General features: G+C 38.7%; 1 protein-coding gene and 1 long non-coding RNA gene across 2 annotated transcripts in view; one reads left to right on the top strand and one right to left on the bottom strand.

The window, feature by feature from the left end:
* LOC129492704 (uncharacterized) overlaps nt 1–20,027 on the top strand; it is a 55,844-nt gene that overhangs the window by 16,716 nt on the left and 19,101 nt on the right. The window lies entirely within an intron of this gene.
* Nucleotides 1–20,027, bottom strand: part of LOC134731858 (uncharacterized) — a 37,818-nt gene that overhangs the window by 5,894 nt on the left and 11,897 nt on the right. Inside the window, exon 2 of the long non-coding RNA XR_010114502.1 lies at nt 9,468–9,552. This is a non-coding gene — a long non-coding RNA (uncharacterized lncRNA). The remainder of the gene's footprint in view (nt 1–9,467; nt 9,553–20,027) is intronic.

The raw sequence follows: 20,027 nt of genomic DNA, 5'->3' as shown, positions 1-20,027 counted from the left end.
CTATTGTATTATCTAATTTTATTAGATAATTTAATTAGATACTTGTATTATCTAATTAGTCCATTTTCAGGTTTCTTCATTGAAACAAAAATTTTTCACAAAATTATTTCCGTTCAGATCAAGATCAATCATTACATTTGGTTGTTAGCTCTTTTAAGTAAGTCTTTTTAAATCTAGAACAATATCTTCTGCCTCTACTTTTTTTCCCCATGATACTGGCTTTTATAAGGTCTCAGATCTGTTTGGGTTTCTTTGTAGAAAATACCACATTCTGGGCTGATTGTTTTTTCATGGTGTTATTTAACATGATTTAAGATTGCTAGATTTCATTCTGAAAAAAGAATTGAGATAGACATCCAGAGCTGTCCAGTGGAATCTACAATGATGGAAATGCTCTATATCTATGCTGCTCATTATGGTCACATGGTCATTCAGCACTTGAAGTACAGCTAGTGTGAATGAAGAAATGAATTTTAATTTCATTTAATTTAATTTTAATTAATTTAAATTCTAAACTTAAATATTGCATGTGGCTAATGCCTGCTGAATTATTTAAAGTACCTATATGCTGCCTGTACATAAGTAGGTATTTGATAAATGTTAGTTCTTTGGCCTTCCAAATATAGTTTAAGAAAAGCATGCTATCAAATATACTGCTATATAGATTCAAATGAAGCTGTGTGTGTGACCTTATCATGTAACTAAGACCTTTTCAAAAGCAGAGAAGTAAAGGCCATCTGTTTACTTCAGGAATCTTCATGATCAGCACCAATTGCTATGGTTATCTGGTTTCATTATCCACATGAAAATATCTCATAAGTAGTGCAGTTATTCTGCAGTCTGTATCTTTAACATATATACACAAGGCTTAAGAGTTAGAATTCAAGGGATCCAAGATGGCCAATTAGAAGCAGCTGCAGTGCATGGCACTCACAGAGCAGAATGAAAGTGGGGAGTGAATACAGCACCTTCAACTGAAATATCCAGGTACTCACATTTGGACTGATGAGGGAAACAACTCGACCTGTGGAGAACGAAGAAAAGCAGCATGGGGCAATAGCCCACCCAGGAGCAACAATGAGCCAAGGGAAGCCCCACCCTTGGCCAAGGGAAGCAGTGAGTGAATGCACCACCCTGGGAAACCACACTTCTCCCACAGATCTTTCCAACCTTCAGATTAGGAGATCCCCTTGTGAGTCCATGCCGTCAGGGTTTTGGGTCCAATACACAGTGCTGTGTGGAGTCTTAGCAGAGCAGCTGCTCCAGCATGCACAGAGACCTGGGAGCTTTACATACTCCAGCCCCAGGATCCCCAACAAACGTGGCTGCAACTCAGGCAAGGAGGGAGGTCTGTACATACCCCTAGGAAGGGGATCTAGAGATTGCCCTCTTTCACCACCCCTATTTTGGAAGTTCTGGCCATAGTATTGGAATATCTGGCCAGGGCAATCTGGCAAGAGAAAGAAATAAAGCGTATTCGAATAAGAAGAGAGGAAGTCAAACTATCTCCGTTTGCAGATGACATGATCCTATATCTAGAAAACCCTATCATCTCAACCTAAAAGCTTCTTAAGCTGATAAGCAACTTCAGCAAAGTCTCAGGATACAAAATCAGTGTGCAGAAATCACTAGCATTCCTATACATCAACAACAGGCAAGCTGAGAGCCAAATCATGAATGAACTTCCATTCACAATTGCCACAAAAAGAATAAAACACCATGGAATACAGCTAACAAGGGAAATGAAGGACCTCTTCAAGGAGAACTACAAACCACAGCTCAAGGAAATCAGAGAGGACAGAAACAAATGGAAAAACATTCCATGCGCATGGATAGGAAGAATCAATATCATGAAAATGGCCATACAGTCCAAAGCAATTTACAGATTCAATTCTATTTCCATTAAAATACCACTCACTTTCTTCACAGAATTGGAAAAAACTATTTCAAAATTCATATAGACCCAAAAAAGAGCCTGAGTAGCCAAGGCAATCCCAAGCAAAATGAACAAAGCTGGAGGCAAACTATACTAACTATACTACCAGGCTACAGTAACCAAAACAGCATGGTACTGGTACTGGTACAAGAACAGACACATAGATCAATGGAACAGAATAGAGAACCCAGAAATAAGACAGCACCCCTACAACCATCTGATCTTCAACAAACCTGACAAAACAAGCAATGGAGAAAGGATTCCCTATTTAATAAATGGTGCCATGAGAACTGGCTAGCCATATGCAGAAAACTGAAACTGGACTCTTTCTTTACACCATACACAAAAATCAACTCAAGATGGATTAAAGACTTTAATGTCAAACCCAAAACTATAAAAACCCTAGAAGAAAATCTAGGCAATACCATTCAGCACACAGGCACAGGCAAAGATTTCATGACAAAGACCCCAAAAGCAATCGAAACAAAAGCAAAAATTGACAAACGGGATCTAATTAAACTTAAGAGCTTCTGCATAGGAAAAGAAACTCACAATAGTGTATTAATCCATTCTCAAGCTTCCATAAAGAAATACCTGAGACTGGGTAATTAAAAAAAGGAAAGAGATTTAATTGATTCATAGTTCCACAGGGCTGGGGAGGCCTCAGGAAACTTACAATCATGGCAGAAGGGGAAGCAAACACATCTTTCCCACATGGCAGCAGGAAGGAGAAACGCCAAGCAAAGGGGGAAAAGCCCCTTATATAACCATCAGATCTTGTAAGAACTCACTCACTATCAGGAGAACAGCATGGGGGGTGACCACCCCCATGATGCAATTACCTCCCACCAGGTCCCTCCCATGACACATGGAGATTATGGGAACTACAATTCAAGATGAGATTTTGGTGAGGACACAGCCAAACCATATCAAACAGAGTAAACAAACAACCTACAGAATGGGAGAAAATGTTTGCAATCTGTGCATCTGACAAAGGTCTAAATATCCAGCATCTATAAGGAACTTAAACAAATTTATAAGAAAAAAACAACCCCACTAAAAGTAGGCAAAGGACATGAACAGCCACTTCTCAAAAGAAGACACACATGTGGCCAACAAACATTTAAAAAAAGCTCAACATCACTGATCATTAGAGAAATGCAAATCAAAACCACAATGAGATACCATCTCACACCAGTCAGAATGGCTATTATTAAAAAGTCAAGAAACAGGTGCTGTTGAGGTTATGGAGAGAAAGGAATGCTTTTACATTGTTGGTAGGAGTGTAAATTAGTTCAACCATTGTGGAAGATAGTGTGGTAATTCCTCAAAGACCTACAGGCAGAAATACCATTTGACCCAGCCATCCCATTACTGGGTATCTACCCAAAGGAATATAAATCATCTACTATAAAGACATGTGCACATATATGTTTATTGCAGCACTATTCACAAAAGGAAAGACATGGAATCAACCATCAATGATAGACTGGATAAAGAAAATATGTGGTACACATACACCATGGAATACTATACAGCCATAAAAAGAAATGAGATCATGTCCTCTGCAGGGACTTGGATGGAGCTGGAGGCCATTATCCTTAGCAAACTAATGCAGGAAAATATAACCAAATACCGCATGTTTTCACTTATAAGTGGGAGCTAAATTATGAAAACACATGGGCACATGGCAGGGGAACAACACAAACTGGGTCCTATCAGAGGGTGGGGGGTGGGAGGAGGAAGAGGATCAGGAAGAACAGCTAATGGATGCTGGGCTTAATATCTGGGTAATGTTGACAGTGGGGTGTTAAAGTCTCCCATTATTATTGTGGGGGAGTCTAAGTCTCTTTGTAAGTCTCTAAGGACTTGCTTTATGAATCTGGGTGCTCCTGTATTGGGTGCATATATATTTAGGATAGTTAGCTCTTCTTGTTGAATTGATCCCTTTACCACTATGTAATGGCCTTCTTTGTCTCTTTTGATCTTTGTTGGTTTAAAGTCTGTTTTATCAGAGACTAGGACTGCAACCCCTGCCTTTTTTTGTTTTCCATTTGCTTGGTAGATCTTCCTCCATCCCTTTATTTTGAGTCTATGTGAATCTCTGCACATGAGATGAGTCTCCTGAATACAGCACACTGATGGGTCTTGACTTTTTATCCAATTTGCCAGCCTGTGTCTTTTAATTGGAGCATTTAGCCCATTTACATTTAAGCTTAATATTGTTATGTGTGAATTTGATACTGTCATTATGATGTTAGCTGGTTATTTTGCTCGTTAGTTGATGCAGTTTCTTCCTAGCCTCGATGGTCTTTACAATTTGGCATGTTTTTCCAGTGGCTGGTACTGGTTGTTCCTTTCCATGTTCAGTGCTTCCTTCAGGAGCTCTTATAGGGCAGGCCTGGTGGTGACAAAATCTCTCAGCATTTGCTTGTCTGGAGAGGATTTTATTTCTCCTTCACTTATGAAGCTTAGTTTGGCTGGATATGAAATTCTGGGCTGAAAATTCTTTTCTTTAAGAATATTGCCCCCACTCTCTTCTGGCTTATAGAGTTTCTGCTGAGAGATCCGCTGTTAGTCTGATGGGTTTCCCTTTGTGGGTAACCTGATCTTTCTCTCTGGCTGCCCTTAACATTTTTTCCCTCATTTCAACTTTGGTGAATCTGACAATTATGTGTCTTGGAGTTGCTCTTCTCGAGGAGTATCTTTGTGGCATTCTCTGTATTTCCTGAATTTGAATGTTGGCCTGCCTTGCTAGGTTGAGGAAGTTCTCCTGGATAATATCCTGAAGAGTGTTTTCCAACTTGGTTCCATTCTCCCCATCACTTTCAGGTACACCAATCAGACATAGATTTGGTCTTTTCACATAGTCCCATATTTCTTGGAGGCTTTGTTCATTTCTTTTTATTCTTTTTTCTCTAAACTTCTGTTCTTGCTTCATTTCATTCATTTGATCTTCAATCACTGATACCCTTTCTTCCAGTTGATCAAATCAGCTACTGAAGCTTGTGCATTTGTCACGTAGTTCTCATGCCATGGTTTTCAGCTCAATCAGGTCATTTAAGGACTTCTCTACACTGGTTATTCCAGTTAGCCATTTGTTCTAATCTTTTTTCAAGGTTTTTAACTTCTTTGCATTGGGTTTGAACTTGCTCCTTTAGCTTGGAGAAGTTTGATCGTCTGAAGCCTTCTTCTCTCAACTCATCAAAATCATTCTCCATCCAGCTTTGTTCCATTGCTGGCAAGGAGCTGCATTCCTTTGGAGGCGAGAGGTGCTCTGATTTTTAGAATTTTCAGCTTTTCTGCTCTGTTTTTCCCCCATCTTTGTGGTTTTATCTACCTTTGGTCTTTGATGATGGTGACCGACAGATGGGGTTTTGGTGTGGATGTCCTTTCTGTTTGTTAGTTTTCCTTCTAACAGTCAGGACCCTCAGCTGCAGGTCTGTTGGAGTTTGCTGGAGGTCCACTCCAGACCCTGTTTGCCTGGGTATCAGCAGTGGAGGCTGCAGAACAGCGAATATTGCTGAACAGTAAATGTTACTGCCTGATCATTCCTCTGGAAGCTTCCTCTCAGAGGGGTACCCGACCGAGTGAAGTGTCAGTCTGCCCCTACTGGGGGTGCCACCCAGTTAGGCTACTCAGAGGTCAGGGACCCACTTGAGGAGTCAGTCTGTCCATTCTCAGATCTCAAACTCCATGCTGGGAGAATCATTATTCTCTTCAGAGCTGTCAGACAGGGACATTTAAGTCTTCAGAGGTTTCTGCTGCCTTTTGTTCGGCTATTGCCTGCCACCAGAGGTGGAGTCTACACAGGCAGGCAGGCCTCCTTGAGTTGCGGTGGGCTCCACCCAGTTCAAGCTTCCCGGCCACTTTGTTTACCTACTGGAGCCTCACCAATGGCGGGCACCCCTCCCCCAGACTCACTGCTGCATTGCAGTTCTGTCAACATTAGACAGATCAATGAGACACAAAGTTAAAAAGGATATCCAGGAATTGAACTCAGCTCTACATGAAGCAAACCTAATAGACATCTACAGAACTCTCCACCCCAAATCAACAGAATATACATTCTTCTTAGCACCACATCACACTTATTCCAAAATTGACCACATAGTTGGAAGTAAAGCACTCCTCAGCAAATGTAAAAGAACAGAAATTATAACAAATTGTCTTTCAGACCACAGTGCAATCAAACTAGAACTCAGGATTAAGAAACTCACTCAAAACCACTCAACTACATGGAAACTGAACAGCCTGCTCCTGAATGACTACTGGGTACATAACGAAATGAAGGCAGAAATAAAGATATTCTTTGATACCAATGAGAACAAAGGCACAACATACCAGAATCTCTGGGACACATTTAAAGGAGTGTGTAAAGGGAAATTTATGGCACTAAATGCCCACAAGAGAAAGTAGGAAAGATCTAAAATTGACACCCTAACATCACAATTAAAAGAACTAGAGAAGCAAGAGCAAACACATTCAAAAGCTAGCAGAAGGCAAGAAATAACTAAGATCAGAGAAGAACTGAAGGAGATAGAGACACAAAAAAACCCTTCAAAAAATCAATGAATCCAGGAGCTGGTTTGTTGAAAAGATCAACGAAATTGATAGACCAATAGAAAGACTAATAAAGAAGAAAAGAGAGAAGAATCAAATAGACACAATAAAAAATGATAAAGGGGATATCACCACCAATCCCACAGAAATACAAACTACCATCACAGAATACTATAAACACGTCTATGCAAATAAACTAGAAAATCTAGAAGAAATGGATAAATTCCTGGACACATACACCCTCCCAAGATTAAACCAGGAATAATTTGAATCCCTGAATAGACCAATAACAAGCTCTGAAATTGAGACAATAATTAATAGCCTACCAACCAAAAAAAGTCCAGGACCAGATGGACTCACAGCCGAATTCTACCAGAAGTACAAGGAGGAGCTGATACCATTTCTTCTGAAACTATTCCAATCAACAGAAAAAGAGGAAAGCCTCCCTAACTCATTTTATGAGACCAGCATCATCCTGATACCAAAGCCTGGCAGAGACACAACAAAAAAAGAGAATTTTAGACCAATATCCCTGATGAACATTGATGTGAAAATCCTCGATAAAATACTGGCAAACCGAATCCAGCAGCACATCAAAAAGCTTATCCACCATGATCAAGTGGGCTTCATCCCTGGGATGCAAGGCTGGTTCAACATACACAAATCAATAAACATAATACAGTATATAAACAGAACCAAAGACAAAAACCACATGATTATCTCAATAGATGCAGAAAAGGCCTTTGACAAAATTCAACAGCCCTTCATGCTAAAAGCTCTCAATAAATTATGTATCGATGGGACGTATCTCAAAACAATAAGAGCTATTTATGACAAACTCACAGCCAATATCACACTGAATGGGCAAAAACTGGAAGCATTCCCCTTGAAAACTGGCACAAGACAGGGATGCCCTCTCTCACCACTCCTATTCAACATAGTGTTGCAAGTTCTGGCCAGGGAAATTAGGCAGGAGAAAGAAATAAAGGGTATCCAATTAGGAAAAGAGGAAGTCAAATTATCCCTGTTTGCAGATGACACGATTGTATATCTAGAAAACCCCATCATCTCAGCCCAAAATCTCCTCAAGCTGATAAGCAACTTCAGCAAAGTCTCAGGATACAAAATTAACATGCAAAAATCACAAGCATTCTTATATGCCAATAACACAAACAGAGAGCTAAATCATGAGTGAACTCCCATTCACAATTGCTTCAAAGAGAATAAAATACCTAGGACTCCAACTTACAAGGAATGTGAAGGACCTCTTCAAGGAGAACCACAAACCACTGCTCAACAAAATAAAAAAGGACACAAACAAATGGAAGAACATTCCATGCTCATGGATAGGAAGAATCAATATCGTGAAAATGGCCATACTGCCCAAGGTAATTTATAGATTCAATGCCATCCCCATCAAGCTACCAATGACTTTCTTCAAAGAATTGGAAAAAACTACTTTAAAGTTCATATGGAACCAAAAAAGAGCCTGCATTTCCAACACAATCCTAAGCCAAAAGAACAAAGCTGGAGGCATCATGCTACCTGACTTCAAACTATACTACAAGGCTACAGTAACCAAAACAGCATGGTACTAGTACCAAAACAGAGATATAGACCAATGGAACAGAACAGAGCCCTCAGAAATAATACCACACATCAAGAACCATCGGATCTTTGACAAACCAGACAAAAACAAGAAATGAGTAAAGGATTCCCTATTTAATAAATGGTGCTGGGAAAACTGGCTAGCCATATGTAGAAAGCTGAAACTGGATCCCTTCCTTACATCTTATACAAAAATTAATTCAAGATGGATTAAAGACTTAATGTTAGACCTGAAACCATAAAAACCCTAGAAGAAAACCTAGGCAATACCATTCAGGACATAGGCATGGGCAAGGACTTCATGTCTAAAACACCAAAAGCAATGGCAACAAAAGCCAACATTGACAAATGGGATCTAATTAAACTAAGGAGCTTCTGCACAGCAAAAGAAACTACCATCAGAGTGAACAGGCAACCTACAGAATGGGAGAAAATTTTTGCAATCTACCCGCCTGACAAAGGGCTAATATCCAGAATCTACAACGAACTCAAACAAATTTACAAGAAAAAAACAAACAACCCCATCAACAAGTGGGCAAAGGATATGAACAGACACTTCTCAAAAGAAGACATTTATGCAGCCAACAGAGTCAAAAAAATGCTCATCATTGCTGGCCATCAGAGAAATGCAAATCAAAACCACAATGAGATACCATCTCACACCAGTTAGAATGGCAATCATTAAAATGTCAGGAAACAACAGGTGCTGGAGAGGATATGGAGAAATAGGAACACTTTTACACTGTTGGTGGGACTGCATACTAGTTCAACCATTGTGGAAGACAGTGTGGTGTTTCCTCAAGGATCTAGAACTAGAAATACCATTTGACCCAGCCATCCCATTACTGGGTATATCCCCAGAGGATTATAAATCATGTTGCTATAAAGGCACATGCACGTGTGTTTATTGTGGCACTATTCACAATAGCAAAGACTTGGAACCAACTCAAATGTCCATCAATGATAGACTGGATTTAGAAAATGTGGCACATATACACCATGGAATACTATGCAGCCATAAAAAAGGATGAGTTCATGTCCTTTGTAGGGACATGGATGAAGCTGGAAACCATCATTCTCAGCAAACTATCTCAAGAACAAAAAAACAAACACCGCATGTTCTCACTCATAGGTGGGAATTGAACAATGAGAACACTTGGACACAGGTAGGGGAACATCACACACTGGGGCCTGTTGTGGAGAGGGGGAAGGGAGGAGGGAAAGCATTAGGAAATATACCTAATGTAAATGATGAGTTAATGGGTGCAGCACACCAACATGGCACATGTATACATATGTAACAAACCTGCACGTTGTGCACATGTACCCTAGAACTTAAAGTATAATAAAAGAAAAATACCTGGGTAATGGGATGATCTGTGTAGCAAACCACCATGGCACACGTTTACCTATGTAACAAACCTGCACGTCCTGCACATGTACCCCTGAAATTAAAAAAAAGTTGGAAATTTTAAAAAAGAGTTAGAATTCACATTTTCTGAAGCAGCTACCCCTTTGTCTTAATTTTCTTTCAAATCGTTTTTAGCATGTATTAGGATTACTTAGACCAAGCCAGGACAATGAGATTCAATCCTGAAACTTTATTGAAACTTTGAAAGAGGATCTCTTTTCCATGGGATTTAAGCTAGAGCTTCTGAGAACCTGCCTGATGGAGAGTGCAACACAGAGAAAAGCAGAACTAAGACACAGAGAGAAGGAGTTCCATTTTGACTTCTAGATCCAACCATGCCTGCAGCTGAGCTTGTTCACTGAGTAAGATTATCACTATACTTCTCAGTTTTATGAGCCAATAAATCCCTCACTTTTCTTCAGCTAATTTAAATTCGTTTCTGTCTTTCACACCTAAAACAGTGCTATCAAAATGTAACAATCAAAAGTACATAGAATTTGGAATCAGACAAACTAGATTCTAAAATATCTCTGATACAGTTTCCACCTCTAGAGATAATAATTCCCTCTTCCTAGGCCTGTTATGAGGATTAAATGAGATGGTATGTTAGAGATACTCTGAATATGTTAGTTTCCTTTTTGAATTTGAGAGTTATACTGATACCACATCCTTGAGTTTTCACATAGTGTTTTCCTTTTCTGTAGTTCATTAAAAAGTACCTTATTTATACCCATATGTAATGTGAGGTCATCTGGGCCTAAATTGAAAAGGGAGAGGGGCAATTTATACAACTGGTAATGGAAAGTTTCCCTCCTTTCATAAGAGAATCAGTTTGGTGAGGAATACTATTTATCTTTGGGTCATCAGACCCAAAACAGTGGCTGTGAATTTGTATTGCTCTTCCCACAGTCTATTTCTTTTAAATTTCTGTCATAATGTAATGGGAATTACATTTTGCAGGCTCTGGTCACATGATGCAGTTCCTTTTGCCTTCTCACATGTAACCGTGTGTGGAATCTCCACCATTGTCACTGAAGATTTACTTACCTTTTATGATCATACTGGCTTTAAGTTAAGTACCTTGGTAATCGAACAGAATATAATAGCTAACCATTTACAGGATTACTTAGCCTAAAAACCGACACAGTAAAATACAGTAAGCATGTTTATGTCTATCCAAATCCCATATTAATAAAGGTGATCAGATTAATCAATTCAAATGCATTTTTGAAAAAATATTCCTGGCATAGAAGATTAGAAATATGCTTAAGCTAAATTTAGAATTCAGGAAAAGCAATCCTACAGCTTACTTTCCACTATTTTCCCTTCAACTAAGCTCTTAAGCTGAATAAATTAAAGTCTCCCAAGATGTTTAAACAGTTTAATCTATATTAGTATGCTATGGTTCATTATAAAATACAACTGTAAAACCATTGCCAAATTACCCTCTAATACCTGCTTAGTCATAACTGGAAATCTATAGCAAAGGCATGAATGTCCTGCTTATCTATTAATTTTAGCTTCTTATCTATAATTATTCACCTCCCCCTGGGAATCCCTCTTCCTTCACCAAATTCTTATTCCTGTCTCTGACACACTGCATCACATTCATGAGCCCATCTTCCCAATCTATCAGGCAAAGTGCTGCTTTCTATTGTCTAATATTCAGTCTAAAATAATCTTGCACCTTTAAGATTTTCTTTCCTTCTTTTAAAATCTTACCATAGTATGTTTCAAATTATTTTGAAATTAAGAAAAGCAAGGCAATATACCTTTAAAGGTAGAGAACACCTCATATGCTCATATGCATATATTTCTTAAAGAAGTAGGACTTTTTCGTTGTTACTCTTTTATCTTAACATGGCTACTATTGTTACTTTCAGCAAGTACTGTAATAATTTGCCCCACTCCACACCCATCTCATCTCTATTTCTACCAGTGTACGGCAGGATAAAACTTCAAAGTATTAATTAATAACAAAATTTTCCTCATCAAGGCCCTCCTTTTCAGGCAGTTTTACTTAAGGATCCAATCTAAGAGAAGAAAGAGAGATAGAGAGCAAAAGTGTGGAAGGCAGAAATATCTGGAAAGATATAGGACAGAGTTTTTCTTAGACTCAATTTTAGAATTCTCTGGACTAGGGAGAAAGAAAAACAGAGATGAGAGAAATAAAATAGTGAGCTGGGATCCCACATTCTGCATCCATCCCAAGATTTGAGGGTGATAAAGTGATCCTTGATAGGTTTAGGATCTTTGAACAAAAGGAGGCATGTGGCCTGCTTTCTGTCTAGACACCCAAGAGACAGCAACCCCCACAGAAGCCTAATGTTTATGGTAGTTAGGTGTTAAATACTGTGGGTTGGTCCCCACCCTTGTAAACTCTCTCTTATATCACAGGGGCTAGACGTCTGGAAACTACATTTACCAATTTCCCTTTTTAGCCTAATTTTAGTTCCAGACTTGCCAGTGGAAGGGACTTGCACAAGATTAAAGGGAAGTGCTGGGACACCTGGATAGCCATATGCAAAAGAATGAAGTTGGATCCCTTCCTTACATCATACACAAAAATTAACTCAAAATGGATCTAAGACCTAATTGTACCTACTAAATCTGTAAAATTTTTAGAAGATAATGTAGAGAGTAAATCTTCATGATTTCAGATTTGGCAATAGATTTTCACATATGATACCCAAAGCACAAGCAGCAAAAGCAATTACAGGTAAATTAGACTTCATCAAAATTAAAAACTCTCATATACCAAAGGGCATTAAGAAAAAGTGCAAGACAGCCTATGATATAAAAGAAAATATTTGCAAAACAAGATGCTTGTATCTAGAACACATAAAGAACTATTATAACTCAATAATAAAAAGACAAATGATCCGATTAAAAACTGGGCAAAGCGTCTGAACAGACTTTTCTCCGAAGAAGATATACTAATGGCTAATAAGCACAAGAAAAAATGTTCAATATTATTAGACATTAGGGAAATGCAAATCAAAATCACAATGGAATATCACTTCATGCCCACTAAGAAGGCAATAATAAAATTTTTTTAAAAAACAGATAATAAGAACTGTCAGTGATAATGTGGAGAAATTGGAACCTTCATATATTGCTGGTGGGAATGTAAAATGGGGCAGCTGCTTTAAAATCAGCATAGCAATTCTTCAAAAGGTTAGAGTTAGCATATGAACCAGCAATTCCACTCCTAAGTATACATTCAACATGTATAATTCCACACAAAACCTTGTACACAAATGGTCATAGCAATATTATTTACAATAACCAAAAAGTAGAAATAACCCAAATGTTCATTAACTAATGAATGGATAAGTAAAATGTGGTATATTGATACTATGCAGTATATTTAGTAATCAGACCACATGAAATATTGACACATATTACAACAAGAATGAATGAACCATAACACTGAGAACATTATGCTAAGTGATATCTATTACAAATGGCCACTTACTGTAAGATTGTATTTATATGAAATGTCCGGATTAGGCAAACCTATAGAGACAAAAAGCAGATTACTGATTGCCCAGAGCCAGATAGTGTGGTATAAGGGGATTTGGATTGAGGGGTGATGTCTAACGAGAAGGGATTTCTTTTTGGAGGTAATGAAATGTTCTAAAATTTATAGTGGTGATGAATTCACAACTCTGTGAATATACTAAAGGCATCGAATTATATATTTTAAATGATTGGATTATATGGTATATAAATTATATCTCAATAAATCTGTTTATTACAAAATGAAAAGGAAGAAGGAAGGCAGAGGCACATCTTCTCCTGGCTTTGGCTTTGGAGCAGAGTGCCCCATAGGAACAGCACTACAGTTCCTGTACTGTACTGAACTGCACTACAGTTCCTGTTCCTACTACTGTAGCAACTACAGGAACAAACGAGAATAGTTTCAGAGGAATGAGGGATTGCGCAGTTGTGGTTTCCTGTAGCAGCAGTAGCATCTTCCTAAAGTTCCTGAGCACTGACTAACATCATATTATCCCCCTTCCTTTTGTCTCTTTTATCCCTTCCAATAATTTTGTCACTTAACTCCCTTTGTTAAAATCCACTGTGCTTGAAATGCCTAGAGTCGTTTGTTTTCCTAACTAAATTCTGATTCGTAGTATTACTCAGAGAATATCCATCTTCCTTGTTCTCTTCCTAATACATTTTTAAATTTTGTCCAGATACCCATCTCTTCACCATGTAGCCAAGTACAGCAGGAGACAATGAGTGACAGAGTTACCTCAGCTTCAGGGTTCAGCCTGATTTTGGTCTAAGAGTAATTCCATTTATCTTTCTAAGAATTGTTTCAGAAATGAGCATGTGACCTACTTATGACAATGAGACATGAAGGGAGGTTTACCAGAACCTTCTGGGAACACTCTTTATTCTTAAGTATGAATCATGAGAAACCAGCTAGATATAAAAGAGAAATCCCTATTTTCTCCTTACATCTATCAAACAACCAAGACAGGAGTCTGCTTAAGAACAAAGGTGACAGGTCACAGGCAGTGTAGAGAAACACAGAGAACCTGGGTGTTTAATTGCATTACTGAACTGTTGGATCAACACAGCCTGAAACCCACCTTACCTCTTGAATTCTTTTTTATTTTTTTTACATTTATTTATTTATTTACTTATTTATTTATTTATTTTTGAGATGGAGACTCACTCTGTCGCCCAGGCTGGAGTGCAGTGGCGTGATCTCAGCTCACTGCAACCTCTACCTCCCAGGTTCAAGTGATTCTCCTGCCTCAGCCTCCTGAGTAGATGGGATTATAGGCACACGCCACCATGCCTGCCTAATTTTTGTATTTTTAGTAGAGACAGGGTTTCACCATGTTGGCCAGGCTGGTCTCAAACTCCTGACCTCAGGTGATCTGCCCACCTTGGCCTCCCAAAGTGCTGGGATTACAGGCATGAGCCACCGTACCCAGCCATCTCTTGAATTCTTATGCAGTATAAGGTAGTTTCACTTAGGTAATTTAAGATAAGTTTCTTGTTATTCACAGCTGGAAACATGTTAACTGACACCCTGAAATACCATGACACGGCAGTCTCTCTAGGCAGAGAGGGCTTGAGACAACTCCCCAGTTTCCCACGGCTCCAGAGTGGCACAAGACATCATCCAAAAGTTACCCCTAAAAGCTGAGCAATTTAGCTGAGAGGGGGCTGATAGACTTGGAGGGGTCTTGCAGCCATGATTAGGGGATACAGCAGTATAAGCCACACAAAACCAGAAACATTGTAGGAATGTGGACATTATGTTGGATATCACAACAGCAGGATAATGACAACCAGGAACCAGATAATTTCTAGGTCACAGCAAATTCCACACAGGACAGATGATGTCCCGAAACCACACTCTCCCCCTTTGACATTTCAGTGCAACTCAAGGACCCACCATCCCTCAGATCTTGGAAGAATGAAGAATGGACTCTGTTAATTTTCTACCACCAAATAGAATGGAAGCTCAAAACAGAGATTGTTAGATCATGGAAAAATAAAAAGTTATAAACTGAGAAGATCATAGCCCTGGAAGTGTACATCCTAATTATACAGAACTAGGTCTTTGGCCTGGGAGTGGCAGATGATTATTTTGATAATCTTGAGCATCCCCTCTCCCATGCTGTGTTTACCAATCCTGCATCATGGAGGGTCACAATCAGCCTCATTGTATCCTCCTCTGCTGCCTATTCTCATCTGGAATTGTTCAGATTTCAAGCTCAGATCATCTCATAAATGCAAATTATATTGTAATCGGCTCTTGGACACAGCTAAGATCAGACGTCTTACTATATAACTGTGGCCCCCTCAGCCATTCTCCAATGACCCTCACCACCATAGTTGCCTTGCTCAAAAGATGGATATATAGCTAGGTATCTCAGTCTATTTTGTGTTACTATAAGAGAATACCATAGACTGGGTAGTTTATAGCGAACAGAAATTTATTTCTCAAAGTTCTGGAGGCTGGGAAGTTCAAGATCAAGGACCTGTAAACTGCAAGCTGCCTTCTTGTTACATCACACATGATGAAATGCATCACATGGCAGAAGGACAAAAAGAGGACAGGAGAGAGCAAGAGAGAGCAAATCCACTACTGCAATTACAGCATTAGTCCATTCATTAGGGTGGAACACTCATAACCTAAATACCGATTAGAGGCCCCACCTTCAGTACCATCACAATGGCAATTAAATTTTGACATAAGTTTTGGAGGGAACAAACAAACCTTAGCACTAGGTAAGGGAAACTCAGAGAAATGTCTATAAATTTTGTCCTCCAATCCTATTTTTTCCTTGTGTATCTTTCAAAGTAATATTGTTCCAAATTTGAAGCAAAAAAAATCAAATAATTACTAATGGATGATATTCAACTCAAAATTGCTCTAACTTGGAACATGAAAGTACTTATAACTCTGTTCTATAATTAATTTTGTAGAATTTAAGGTACAGTGCTTGAAGCCACTACCACCATTACATAATTCCTTATTTCTTTATTTTCTTCATCCTCATTTGTATTCCAAACTCTTAAAACCAATCTCATTTTCTCAGTGTTGTCATAGATTACCCCAAAGAGAGAATGACTAATGCTAACGTAAAAGTCACTTGGTCTCAATTCTGAGATTAGGAAAATTTTTTCATGCTTTTATTCCAGCAGGAAGAGAATTTGCTATGCAAGCAAGAATACTGAGCACAATTGGAAATTAAAGCTAAGTATCAGATTGATGGGTCTCCATCTGATTCATATTGTCACCCAACTATTTAAACAATTTAAACCCATGGACTTGCAGAAAATAGTTTCATCACTATGTTAAAGATATTCTTTAGTTGAGCACTTGATAGCAAATGTAATTCAAATAGTAGAAACAAATCTTAATTTTTAATAAATGTGAAAAAATAAGTCTGTTTACTCTTTGTGACAGCTCTTACAACTTTACAAATATATAAGTAATATTTAGCAATTATGTACATACCTATTTCTAAGAAATCTAAGTTAGAATTATTCTTTTTTGGTCTCCAAAAAGTTGAGTTTCTGCCTAGGTCAGTTTGCTAACAACAAAGCTTTCTTATAATACTTGAAAGTGTTGGGAGTACAGAAAATGATACCCCTAATATGGCACTCAGGAACCCCTGAGACTGTCACGGGCATGTCCCTAAACTTGGCATAATAAACGTCTAAATTGATTGAGACTTTTCTCAGATACTTTTTGGTTTACAAAGATAATCCTTTTTATTTGCCCTGTTGAGGCACAAGAAGCAGTACCACAAAATATGGCACTTGTCATGCTGAGTTCTTTGAATCAAAGAAAATTGAAAAGCCTCAGAAATAAGCCATGGAACCAGTCTCTCTGACCTTCCCCCAAAGCCCTGTCTCTGATATTCTCTTTCTTTCCCAAAGAACCAGGAGGGATTCTCTCTGGAATTTCCTTATTTGACTAAGAAAGCTTTTTTTTTTTTTAATCAAAAGAAATGCAATTGTCTTAAGACTCTGCCCTAGGAATCTCATCAAATAGCTAGGAAAGATTAACCACTGGAGAAGAGTCAATTTCCACAGAGAAGGGACTGGGAGTCATTCTCACACACTTTTCATCTATGAGAAGTAGCTCCAAGAGATTAACTGGGAGACTCTATCTGCATAAGACAACCTTTGCTCACAATGAAGTTCTGCCCCTCACCTTGCAACCACTTCCTCCAGAGCTCACAGGAACTTTGCCCAAGGCCATTGTTCTTGGGACTTATTCATTTCCCCTGCAAATCATTTACTCCTATACCCTACTCCCCATCTCTCTCTTCCCTATGAAGAAGAGTATATAACCAAAAACTGGACCTCACTGGTTTAGGGTAATCACTGTCCTGTGTTTCTCCCCAGGGCACATTAAATAAATTTTGTATGCCTTTTTCTCCTATTAATCTTCCTTTCATCAGTTTATTTTCAGTGAGTCTTCAGAGGGTGAAGGGGAAACTTGCCCTCTTCTACCCTACAAAGGTTTATTTTTAATATTTCTATAAAATGTTGACTTACAAACTTGCAATTAGACCATGTGATATAAGTTACTATGGTTAAAGAAAAATATATTCATGACACTTGTTAAAGCAGACTTTACTCAAAGCAAGGGAGCCCTTAGCAATAGGTATAGGTACCATAGTAATAGGGTCTCACTGCAAGGGAGAGAGATCAAACTCAACTCTGACTTCAATAAGAACAAGTGGGGATTTATGACCATGGAGCAGGGTTGTGGGGGTGGTCAGTGGATGGAAAATTACTAAAAGAAAATATCAAGGATAAAGGATATCCTTGAGGAAACATCAATAATAAACATCAGGGATAATTATTAACAGGAAACATCAAGGACTATCTCCTTTGGTCAAACAACTTGTAAAAAACTGTGTATGTTAACTTAAAATTATAAACTAATTTTGTCATCACAGGTTGTTTTTGCTCACCAACTCAATGAGAATTAATCCATTTGAATATCACCTGATCAAGCTCAAATTATTCCAATCTGTGTAAATAGAATGGAGGAAATTTTTTTTAACATTAACATTTCTTAACATTTAAAAACACAGCTTGTAAAGATGTATTTAAAGAAAAGGGTCTAACAGATTAATTTTAAAACACAATGCCAGGTACAGTTTTAACTTACAGGCACAGATGACTGCAGAGGCTTCCAGGCTTTGGTTAGGGCAGTCATGGCAGCACAGATTTCCCAGAGGATACCAGTGGTTGGTTTGAGCTAGGGGGCACAGAAGCAACAGCAGTTTTCTCTCGTGCCTGTTGGGGCAGTGGCAGTAGCATTTCCTCGCTAGGTCAGTTCTGTAGCACAGTTCCCTGGAATCTACTCAATAAAGTGCTCCCCACAGACAAGGCTGTAAACCATGAAAGAGGAAGACATAGAATCCAGCAAATGGAGCTCCAACATCAAAAAACGAGGTTGTGTTCCCAGGATGACAATGAATGGAATGTCCTGAAACACAGCAGGACAGTAAGACTAGAAAAAGACGAATCCATTGTGGAGTGGAAGGATGGATTCAAAATCCATATTTTCAAGAACTGGAGTTCTTAGATTTTCCTTAAGTGCTTGAATGTATTAAGAGGTTCTTATTTTCATTCTTACTGTCTCCTCCCCTTTAGCTCTATCCATTGTATTGAAACCACCTTTGCAAAGTTTATGACAGTGAGATAAATGTAGCATGGCTAAATCCATCTTGCTTCTAGCTTCATAGGCTGGCTGTCCTCACTCATTCGTGGGTGTAGGCCAAGCAAGGATGATAATAGTCCTTCCCTAAAACTGCCCCCCTCCTTGTCTGGGGACTGAAATTGCCTTTGTAAGACTATCGAAAGGCTATGAGATTAGGATTATAAGAAGGGGAATTTTGCTAAAATGTAGGCGTAGTTAAATGATAACCAGTCATTGTTCCCTATCTTGCTTTTCTATAATCCCTTGCTGCTCAGTTGTCACATGGCCAGCGGTCACAAGATTTGTGACTTCCTCAATTGCCCCTATAGATAACACCACTGTTGTAAAACCTAAGATTGGTCTTTTGAGATGATTTTCAGACTTTTGCAATCTGGCAACCAACTGACTCCACCTGGACCTGTGACTCATGATTCACCCAGTCCTGCAGCCCCCACCCAGAGGCTGACTCAGTGCACAAGGACTGTCTTCCACATTCCTGTTATTTCATCCCCAACCAATCAACAGCACTCATTCCCTGGCCCCCTGCCTACCAAATTATCCATACAAACCATAGCCTCTGAGTTCTCAATGAGGCTGATCTGAGTAATAAATTCCCATCTTGTGCTTGACTAGTTCTACATTAATTAAACTCTTTCTCTACTGCAATACCACTGTCTCAGTGAGTTGATTTTATCTGTGCAGGGGGCAAAAAGAACCTGTCAGGTGATTACGATATCAATATCAGTAACAAAGCAACTTTTTTTTTTCGAGATGGAGTCTCACTTTGTCACCCAGGCTGGAGTACAGTGGCGTGATCTTGTCTCACTGCAACCTCCGCCTCCTGGGTTTGAGCAATTCACCTGCCTCAGCCTCCCAAGTAGCTTGGATTACAGGCATGTACCAACACACCCGGCTAATTTTTGTATTTTTAGTAGAGACGAGGTTTCGCCATGTTTGCCAGGCTGGTCTTGAACTCCTGACCTCAGGTGATCGCCCACATCAACCTCCCAAAGTGCTAGGATTACAGGTGTGAGCCACTGCACCCAGTCACAATGCAACTTTTAAAAAAATGAAATAATTATTAGCTTTTCTGGAAAAGCTTTATCTCTTTTAACCTATGAAAAGTATTAATATTTGTCATAAAAAAATTACTTTTGCATTTTTTTAGAAGAAACAGTGCTTCATTTCCATTATAAAATGAAATTGTAGAACATTGTGAGACTCACCTGTGAATGATATTTATATAGACATTATAATTTTAACACTGTATATGAATAGAACCAAAGAAGATTAAATGATTGTGCATTTGT

This window comes from Symphalangus syndactylus, chromosome 11 (genome assembly GCF_028878055.3).
Source record: "Symphalangus syndactylus isolate Jambi chromosome 11, NHGRI_mSymSyn1-v2.1_pri, whole genome shotgun sequence".
Classification (NCBI taxonomy): Eukaryota; Metazoa; Chordata; class Mammalia; order Primates; family Hylobatidae; genus Symphalangus; species Symphalangus syndactylus.
Note: the sequence above shows the minus strand (reverse complement) of the source record. Positions and strands in the feature narration are given on the sequence as shown.